The sequence below is a fragment of the Micromys minutus genome, assembly GCF_963924665.1.
Source record: "Micromys minutus genome assembly, chromosome: 7".
Lineage (NCBI taxonomy): Eukaryota > Metazoa > Chordata > Mammalia > Rodentia > Muridae > Micromys > Micromys minutus.
Genome location: NC_137976.1, coordinates 69,545,548 through 69,555,935, shown reverse-complemented (window position 1 = coordinate 69,555,935; position 10,388 = coordinate 69,545,548).

Genomic DNA, 10,388 nt, shown 5'->3' with positions numbered 1-10,388 from the left:
GCTAGCTGAAGGTAATAGCTGCTGGAGGAGGGAGCGTCGGCAAGTTGCCCATGGTCCGGTAAATAACCCTCCTCCTACGATTCATCCAAACCCCTCTAATTAAACTCAGTGGTCATAACAAAAGTCATGAAAGGAAGAGGGACACTTGTGGGTACTCAGGGTTCCAAAGGGCACAGGACTAGATATAACAGGGTAATGTAGCCAAAACGCATCATGTAGATGTGTGAAATTTTCAATGAATAAATAAAAATATAACACTAAAGTTTTTTTTTTTTTTTTTAACTGCAACACTTAGCAGTGCAGTGTAGGGATCAGCTGATGGCAGCCGGGACAAGGTTTCATGTGCCTTGGGTTTCGGAACTTGACCTCGCTCTGCTCCAGGTTATTGTAATCTTGTAACGACTCATCAAAATTTTATACACTTGGCTTCAGCACCCATAGATAAGTCTTAGCTAGATGATTATGATGATAATGACTTTATAATTTAATCATTCATGTTATATTAATCAACAGTCTATAGTAGGATCTTAGTTATATCAATGCATATGATATTTATATTTACCATGTAGTAATACATACTATAATATATATTAGTATGAATAAATGTAACATATATAAACATATTTGTTTAAATAGTAAATTATTACATATTAAGTAAAAATGTACATTGAACTAGGAAATAAAAACTAGGAAATAGAAATCAACTAGGAAATAGAGATAAGTCATAGTTACTTATTTCTCTCTGTGGGTTATAAAATACTGCTGATTAAATTCTCAAATTGTCTCACATTTGAACAATGGGAGTTCATTGCAAACAGTTCCTGTTTTTAAACACATAACTGCATTCTTTGAGTACTTTTTAGTTTCTGGTGCCATAAACTTTTCTGGTCCATCCTGGTTTCCTCAACCCTAGTTCTCCACGGAGCCCTAATTTTTTTACATGGAAGATATTTGAAAGCAAGGTTTGGGCAGGAAGAACGTTCATGAAGGTTTGATGTCGTCTCTCCATTACAGCAAAGGCAGAGCTAATGGATATGTGCGTGTCTGTGCATTTGTCTGTCTGTCCTGATGAAGTTTGTCAAGTCAACTTGACACATTGTCTGGGAAGGGAATCTCAAGAAATGTCAGCACAACCATCGTGAGGACAGGGAGCATGAATAAATTAATTAAAAAAGAGAATGTTTATACTTAGCAGCCAACACAGATTATTGCTTGCCCATGTATTTATTTCACACCTAGAAGGAAAACATTTTAAAATGTCTGTTTCACCTCAAAGGAACCTTTTATAGTTGTACTTTAATATATATTATTGACGATAAACAAAGTATTAAGGAAAAATAAAAGGAAATATCACCACTGAGCATGGCCTATGGGGCACCTTCTTGATTAAGAATTGACGTTGAAGGGCTCAGCTCACTGCAGACTCTGCTGCCCCAGAGCAAATGATTTTAGGATGTGTAAGAAAGCAGGCTGAGCAAGGCACTGGGAGCAAGCTAGTGAGCAGCATCCCTCCACGAATATGCATCAGCTCCTGCCTCCAGGTTCCTGCCCTGACTTCCCTTAGTGGTGGTTAGTGGCCTCAGAGTTGTCAGATGAAATAAACCCTTTCTCCCTCCATGCTGCTTTTGGTCATGGTGTTTCATCATAGCATTAGAAACGGACTAAGACAGAGGTTGGTATCAGATTTATGGGGTATCTTTGTGACAGATCTGACAGATCTTTGCTTTGGGCAAGACTGTGAGAGGAGTTTGAAACTTTGAGCTGGAAAAGCCACTGAGTGCTCCGTGCTTAATGAATTAGAGCAGGAGCTTGGGAGCTTGGAAGACAGGAATTGTGGGAAGAGATGATTGGGGCCTGGCTTGTGTAGTTTCAGAGGAAGCAAGACTCTTACCAGGCTCATTCATTTGATCTTCAAAAACCATCTTAATTTAGTCTAATTTCGCGTGTGTAGGTGTTTTGCCCACATGTCTGTGCACCCCACACATGTGGTGCCCAGGAAGTCCAGAAGAGGGTGTGTGGGTTTCCCTAGAGCTGGAGTTATGAGCTATTGTGTGGGAGCCGGGTCTTCTGGAAAAGAAAGCAGTGCTCTGAACTGCTAAGCCAGCTCTCCAGTCTCACCCCCTTCACCCTCCTGCCGCCACGGGATGCTTTGAATAAGAATTTGTGGGTCCAGTTGGTCGGCTAGGGCTGAAGAGTCAGCAGTGATGAACAAGAAATCAGCACCAGTGGGGTGGGGGTATGTCCGCTTTAATGGGAGAATTGACCACTGTCAGCTGAGGACTCAGCCATGGCCAAGGAGAGACCGGTATCCTTGAGGTGAAACCTGGGACTCCTCCCTCAGGATTAGCACACAGCACTGTGGTGCCACGTGGCCAAGGCTGCATCTCAGACCGGCAGCCCAACTTAGTAATGAGTAAGTGGGTCATGGAGAGCAAGAGGCTTGGCACCGTGTGGCAGAGCTGGAGTCCCTGAGGTCAAGCCTTGGTGAAGGTGAAGTTTTTATAGCAGGGAAGATCCCAAAATACTGGAGATGCCAATGCTGTTGAAGGACTGTTGAGTAAGGCACTGGCTGTGGGATGGAGCTGGCTTGAACTTAGGAGATACACTACATGTGCTCGGAGGACAGACGGGTGGTGGAGCTACCAGGCTCCTTAGAGACCTGAGGATCATGAGTGGTTCCCAGGTGTCAAGCACTGAACATTTTTCATGGTTGGAATTTGGTTTTGCTTTCCTTTGATTGAAACTGTGTCTCAGTTCTACTCTCCTGGGGATGAGAAGTATGTGACTTATTTTTGATTTTATAGGAGTCCACAAGTAAGAGACTTTGGATTTCTAGAGGCTGTTTTTTTGTTTGTTTTCGTTTTTTGGGTGTTTTTGATACTTAAAGAAGCTGAACTTTGAAAGAGTACAGGACATTTAAGGTTGTACTATGGTTTATATTATAAAACTGATATTAATAGAAGATCTTGAGGGTTAACAAGAAGGGAAAGGTTATGGTTGAATAGTAACATTCTGCTGTGTAACATTGCCAAGGGGTTAGTGGTCTGGCTTTTCCTGTTGTCAACTGGCATAAGGTAGAGTTATCTGGCAAGGGACCCTCAACTGAGGAAAATGCCACTGGTGTGTGTGTAAGTCTGTGGGGCATTTTCTTGTGTTTTCTAGGTTGTAGAAGAAAGCAGGGTGAGCAAGCCCTGAGTGAGCCAGTGAACAGTGTCCCCATAGCCTCTGTGTCAGTCAGTCCCTGAGATCCTGCCCTGACTGGATGGAGCGAGAGTTACAAGATGAAACACACCCCTTCCTCCTCGTTCCTTCTGGCCATGGTGTTTATCCCAACGGAAAGGCTAAGGAAGGTGCCATCCGTCTGCCTGCCCATCACCAAAGTTCATGCCCAGGCCTCCAACTCCGGTCCCACACGATCCTTCCCTTTGTAGCTTTCTTTCATCCAAGGTCTTAAGACTTTTCCCTACAGAAGTTGTTTCCCATCAGCTTTTGTTTTTAACAAAACCGATCTCAAAAATACTCTTTCCAAACCGGCTCCGAGCAAACCTGATCCATTCTCATGACTGTCCGTTTGCCTCTGCTTTGCCTGTTTCTTTCCCACAGAATCTTCTTTGGGAGGAGGGAGTTCCAAAGTGCACCCAGAGAAGCCTGGCACCTTGATTCCATCTGCCCTGTTCCTGCCCATCTCTTCCTCATCCAATTTCTAGCCACCCCACGTGTTTTACTTTACTACTTTTTTTCCCCCTTTGGGTTTAACTTTGCATAAGGGAACAAGTTTAGAGACTCCTCGTTTCCTCTTCTGACACAAAGGTTAGCCAGCGCACTAGAGACTGTGGTTTGCACATTGTGTTCACAGAACAGTGTATCCCGTGAATCACTCCAGATCTCTTTACGGAGAGCTTCAGTGTATCCTTGCCTAAAACTCTTCGGAGGACTTTCAACTTCCAAGACCAAGGGCCAGCCTTGGAGTTCCAGAAGGCACAGGGACCCGTGAGAGCAACTCCCTGGTATTTCCCTATGTCTGTTTCAGTCAAATCCACTTTCTGTTACTTCCTGCCAAATGCCAGGTATACAATAGCACCTCCTAAACACAGGTTACTGACGGACAGGTCAGACCTTTCTCTGCTTTACTTGGAATGCCTTTCCTTCCTTCCTTCCTTCCTCCCCACAGCAAACCAGCACTTGTCTGTCCAGTCCCAGTTTAAAAGGTCACCTAATCTCTAGGCTATTTCAAATCTCCTTCGGCAGTTTATCTGCTCCTCTAGCCGTGTTCCATGGACCGCCGTGTTCTGATATCGTAGGGGCGCATGGGCCTGTGGAGACACAGCCAACAGCTGTTTACCAAGGCTGTCCGCATAATGACGCAGACATGCCCAGATAATTATTAGACTGACAGAGGCTCACAGGTTCCAAAGTGTCCTGAAGAAGCCACCGCCCCTGTGTAAGGTGAAGACACGCTTCTGTTCTTGCTCTTGTTGCTCAGCTATGGCTGAGAACTTTGCTGCACTTGCCTGATGGTGCTCATTTCTATTCGGAACACCCAGGGCCTGAGCCATTGCTTGACTCTCAAATGGATCCCCCAGAGTGCCCCTCCCCAGCCCCGTGTCTTCTGCTCCTTGACGGACAACAACTAGTTCCTAATGGGCTTTTCTTTCTCCGCCAGCGCTTGCTCCTCTCCCAGCCTGATTCTTTCGCATTGAGGTTTCTTTCTGTGTAAGCAGTCTTGCTCTGCAGAATGAAATTTAGTAAGGTTTTCTAAATAAAACTCAGATTGGATTAGTCTAACTTGGGTGAGTAGTGTTTTATGTCATTGAAACTCTGCTGCTCTGAGCAATTGTTCCAGCTCCTGGACCTCGGTTTCCTTGTCTATAAAATGAGGGGTGGGAATAATGGTTTCTAACACGTATTCTCGCTCTGTGGTTTTGTATACTGGTTCAAACTCTGTTTGTTCGGTACAGATGTCAGCATGGGATTAATAAGTCCAAAGGAGATGGCAATTCAACGTCCATTGGATTTCATCCCAGGTCTCTCTATTCATTAGAATGAATCAGCCATACCCAATTACTCAGGAACAAACACCTCTTCATCTCCCTTTCACTCTCCAAAACACATCAGTGCGTGAAGATGACATTGCTTTGGGGGAGCTTACTTATATGAATCTGGTGGTTTATAATGAAACCATAATTAGCCCATTTTTATAAGGGAAAAATGACTAGAGCGATAAAGATGTTTTTCTCTTCTCAGGCTCTGGACAAGTTCAGAATTTTGATAACTTCCTGCATTCTAGCTTTTAATCTTGCTATTTGGCCTTCAACCTTGACTCCTACATGACTATCTTAGATTTTCTATTGTTGTGACAGAACATTGTAACCAAAATGAACTTGGCAAGGATAGGGTTTACATTATTTCATAGCTTGCAACACATCATACAGCAAAGTCAGGACAGGAACTAAAGGCAGGAACCTGAGGCAGAAACTGATGCAGAGGTCATGGAGGAGTGCTGCTTACAGCCTGCTTTCTTATAGAACCCAGGACCACCAGTCCAGGGATGGCACCAACTACAGTGGGCTCTGCCCTCCCACACTGATCATCAATCAAATAAAAAATGCCCCACGACCTTGCCCACAGACTAATCTATAGGGACATTTTCTCAACTGAGGTTTCTGCTTCCAAAATGACTATAGCTTAAGACAAGTTGACACAAAAATTGGCTAGCGTATTAACATTCAGTTTAAGTAGCTACTCTAAGTAAAGACCCTTAAAATGCTTAGCCTAGGATGAGAATAGCATCTTTGTTCATCAGCACCGGGGGGCTTTTTTCTACTGCAGTGCTAACCACACTGGATGAAATTAAACAAATATCTCTCTTGTACAAGAGTTTGAATTTGGACTGGAGAGATTGCTCAGTGGTTAGAGCACTGGCTGCCCTTCCAGAGGTCCTGAATTCAATTCCCAGCAACCACAGAGTGACTCACAACCATCTATAATAGGATGTGATGCCCTCTTCTGGTGTGTCTGAAGACAGCTACGGTGTGCTCATAAATAATACTCATAAAAGAATAAATAAAACTTCTAAAAAAGAAGACTTTGAATTCTTTCAGGGAAGAAAAATATCACCTGTTCACTTCAAGTTCTAGTTTCAAGATATATGGAGTTTTGTATCTTGACCATTTAAAAAGTGGTTCTCAGCCCACCCCAAGCCCTTTTTTAAAATGAGAAGATTTGCAAGGAACAAAAGATCTTACCATATCTATCTGCAAATCTCTGTAGAGAATAAAGAATTGAAGACACAAGTTGGAGTAAAGTATTTTATGATTTCATTTAGGAGCTGTTGACTTTAAAATATGTACTTCTACACAGATTTATATTAAATTAATGAATGATAAACTTGTAGGATATCAGGGCTATAATCTTGCAAACATAACTTAGTTATTTGTTGTGTTTACCTTGATAATATGTATCAAGGTAGTTACATATGTAGCAGGCTGTATGTATCACAATAAGTGGTTATGTTCCTTGGTTCAACAATAAATTGCAACTATTGTCACAATCTGTTAGATTAGTGTTGCCCACTAACCCACTCCTCTTGATATTTTAGAGCCTTTGAAGTCTAGACTGTGGCTGTGACCTACTTTAACCACAAAGATGCTGAAACAACATTGTGACTATCATGTTGAGGCTTTGACCAGAGCCAGTGCCTTCTACTTTGTTATATTGAGATTACCAGACCTCCTTGGAAGAAGTTCAGCCACACAAGGTTCGAGATAGCCCATAGAGACCATGTGGGAAGACCATAGGACAGGATGAGGCTTGCCATCACACAGAAAGCCAAGTAGCCTAAATGACAACGAAATCCAAAGACCCCAATCAAACCACTCACTGAGTCACAAAAGCCATCTTAGCTGAGTGTGCCAGGCAAGATGCCATCTTGGATCCTATAGCTTTAATAAGAGCCATGTGGAGCAAAGACAACTGGGTCCCACTGAATGCATTCTCAGTGTATGTGATTATGTGGATTAATAAAGTACTGTCGAGTCACTAAGTTTTGGGGTAGTTAGTTGCATAAGTCACAGATAACCAAACAGCTCTACAAGCACTTCTGGGTGAAATTTCCCGTATATCTTTTCAGTATGGATTTGCATGGTTGATCTCAAACTGCAACTAGTTCGTGTCTTAAAACCCACTAACTGGAAAATCATAGGCTAAAAGTAGCTTTGATGCAAATATCACCACATGCAGTAGGGCTAACTGCCTCCCGCTCACTGACTCAATGGTAGCTATGAAGCCAAGTGAACTATAATTCCTAATGTCAAAGCAATCATATGAATAGCTGAAAGCCACAAATGACTCAGACCAGAACCAACACTGAAAATGATGCCAGTGTGGTCTTCCCCAGGTCACAGGGTTTGAGGCATATGTCAATGTGGGGGCAGGAGTTCTGGGGCCTTTATGAAGCTTAACTTCACAGATAATTGAATTAGAGCCACCAGGGAACTTAGTAATGAGCTAATTTGAGTTTATGAATAACAAATATGAGTAATATCTAAGAATTTATTTAGTAGCATATCAGCATAGAGCCTAAACACACACACACACACACACACACACACACACACACACACCACATTTTTTGGAATTACGTGCTTTGCAAAAAAAAAAAAAAAAAAAAAAAACCAAACCAACCAAACAACCCCCCCCCAAAAAAACAACAACAACAACAACAAAAAACTTGAACCAAGTTGCCAGGTGCAGGGTGGGCTCCTAAGGCTGGGCTGCTCTACAGGAGAGCTTTTGTGTGTGTGTGTGTGTGTGTGTGTGTGTGTGTGTGTGTGTGTGTGTGTGTGTGCTTTAGGGTGGAAGTGGAGGCTCCCAGGGGCTCCCTTTGAGAGTGTGTGTACTACAAAGACATCATGGTTTAAGGGCTGGTCATTAATTTACTTGTGAACATCTTCAACAAACCATTTTAACACTGAACAATAACAGGGGCAACCCCCACGAACAGCCTACTGCACACCCCCCGCCTTTCTTCTCTCTCTGTAATAGTCACGAAGCCCTGCATGGATGTCATTTTCATGCCTGTTTTAGAGCTGGTGAGACAGGCCAGAGTTCTCCCTCTACTGAGAGACAGGACAGGACAGACCTCAGTCTGCTTAGTTTCAAGGCTCACCGTCTCTCCTTCCCACCCCTGGGTGAATAGGTTTTGGGTACCCAAGCAGCTGGGTCTGTGCGAGGTGCTGATGCCATCAATCAAGCCATGATCAGAGATCCAGTAACCTCATGTCCAAATGGAGAGGTAGAGCAGGGGTGGAACCGCAGCAGACTTCCAGAGGGCTGCTGTTAGTAGGGATGAAAAGCTATAGCAAACATGACCACAAGGATACAGCAGGATATAAAATATGCAGAAGGTTTGTGGGCAAAACATGAGATGCTAAAACAGCCTTTGCATCTGATCCTGGCAGGGAACCCATTCAGGGATAGGGTCATGAAGAGAAGTCACCTCTGGGAAAGTTCTCTGGGTTGGCATCTGGTGTTAAGGGAAGCTTGTGTCCAAAGCATCAAACAGAAGTCTTGGATCTAGAGATGCCAGAACTCAAACCTTGGCTCACAACTGTGTGATTTGAAACAAGTGATTCACAGTTTCAGGATAGGCAAAACAATAACGTTGACGTGCACTGTGCGGGGCGGTCCTCAGCTTCAGTTTCACAGAGCTGTTACGAGCAAGTTTTACATCAATTGTTCCCTAAGTGTGGTCCCTACACCCACGGCAACAGCACTGCCTGGAAACTCATCGGAAAAGAGTCAGCGGAACTTAAAGGCCTTGAGAAACTCAGTGTCTTAGCAACATGCAGGCCTGTAAGCTCTGCTTTCTTACTGATGCAGCGGGCAGGGCAAAGAGGAAAAAGCTGGGAAACCTGGAGCTAGTATTTCTCCCAAGGCCTGGGCAGACAGAGTCTGGGTCTCCATTGTCAGTCACACTTTCCTGAGGGAGGAAAACAATCCTGGGAGTCCAGGGCTTCTAGACGGTCCAGAACCTGCCATTCTCCATGCTTCTAAAACTCTCACTATGACTCGTGTTCCCTGTAGAAATTCCCTTCTTCTCCTACCTACATTTGTTTTTAATACTCCTTCTGTGACACTCTGTGATAAATATGTCATCTAGGGAGGGCACAGAATAGATAATAATGATTTCTTACTACCAAGTGAATGGACAAGAAACCACCAAAAAGTCTCCAGAAGGCAAGGGAAATGACAGTTCCGTCAACTCTGGCAGCTCATGCACATGTGAGAAACACAACTGTTAAGGAAGAAACACACACACACACACACACACACACACACACACACACACACATACACACACACAAAGCTGTGAGCCTAAAGCATGAGGCTTCAGTAGGTAGAAAAGGAGATGGGGTTGTAAAAGCAGGCAGCTTGGTGCGATGTGACCCTTGTGGTGCGTGCTGTGCGTGTTGTGTCTGCTGTGAGTGCTGTGCGTGCACTGTGAGCACCTGCATTGCTGCAGCAACCACACGGGAGCTGTTCACCTCTGGAACAGTCGACTGGGCTCCACAGATCAGGAGGAATTTGTGGCTGGTCCAGTACGGGTTTCTACTGTGTGGACGCCTTGTGTTCTCCCTGACATCTCCTCTGCCTTCTTGCCCTTCTGTTGTCTCCATTCCTCTTCCTTTTCTATTTTCAGTTCCCCACATCAATAGAAACAAATGGCAACTCTTTATGTGGTCTGTTGAATCTCTGCCAGTAGTTTCAATCTTCTCAGGTGATCTTACCAGAGCCCTTTACCTTGTAGTCAGTTGAGCTGTTGATCACACCTGCTTCTGCCCAGACATAAAGCAGCTCACATCCCCAGCATCTATATGGTTCTCATGTCTACCGAGGTTATGAATGGCTTCCTTAGACCATAAGCCGCCTGGGGATGGATCTTCTGGCACATCCCAGAAGCCCGAGAATTTGTTTACAAGATATAAAAAAGTTGTTTCTTCTCCCAGCATCTTGGTAGAATCAGCAATGGAGAGTCATGCAATGCTTATTCAACACCATTCATGGCAAGAAAACTCAGTGGTGTTGGTCAGTCATTTCTACCCCAGACATTATGTCCCTGTATGGCTCAGTCTAGATGCTCAAAGGTACCTAGCATCCAGTATAAGCAAGTACCTTCATTGTCTAGGCTGTCGTATAAAGTTTGCACATTGCATTTGGCTGAGTGCATGTAACCACCTTCTGAGGCAGATGCGAGCATGCTCATTTTAAACATGGGAAAAAAATGAAGCCCGCCATATTGGTGCCATTTTATAATCCCAGGGTTTGGAAAACTGAGGCAGGAAAAGCAAGGTCAAGGCCAGCCCAGGATCCATTGTGATCTCCAGGCT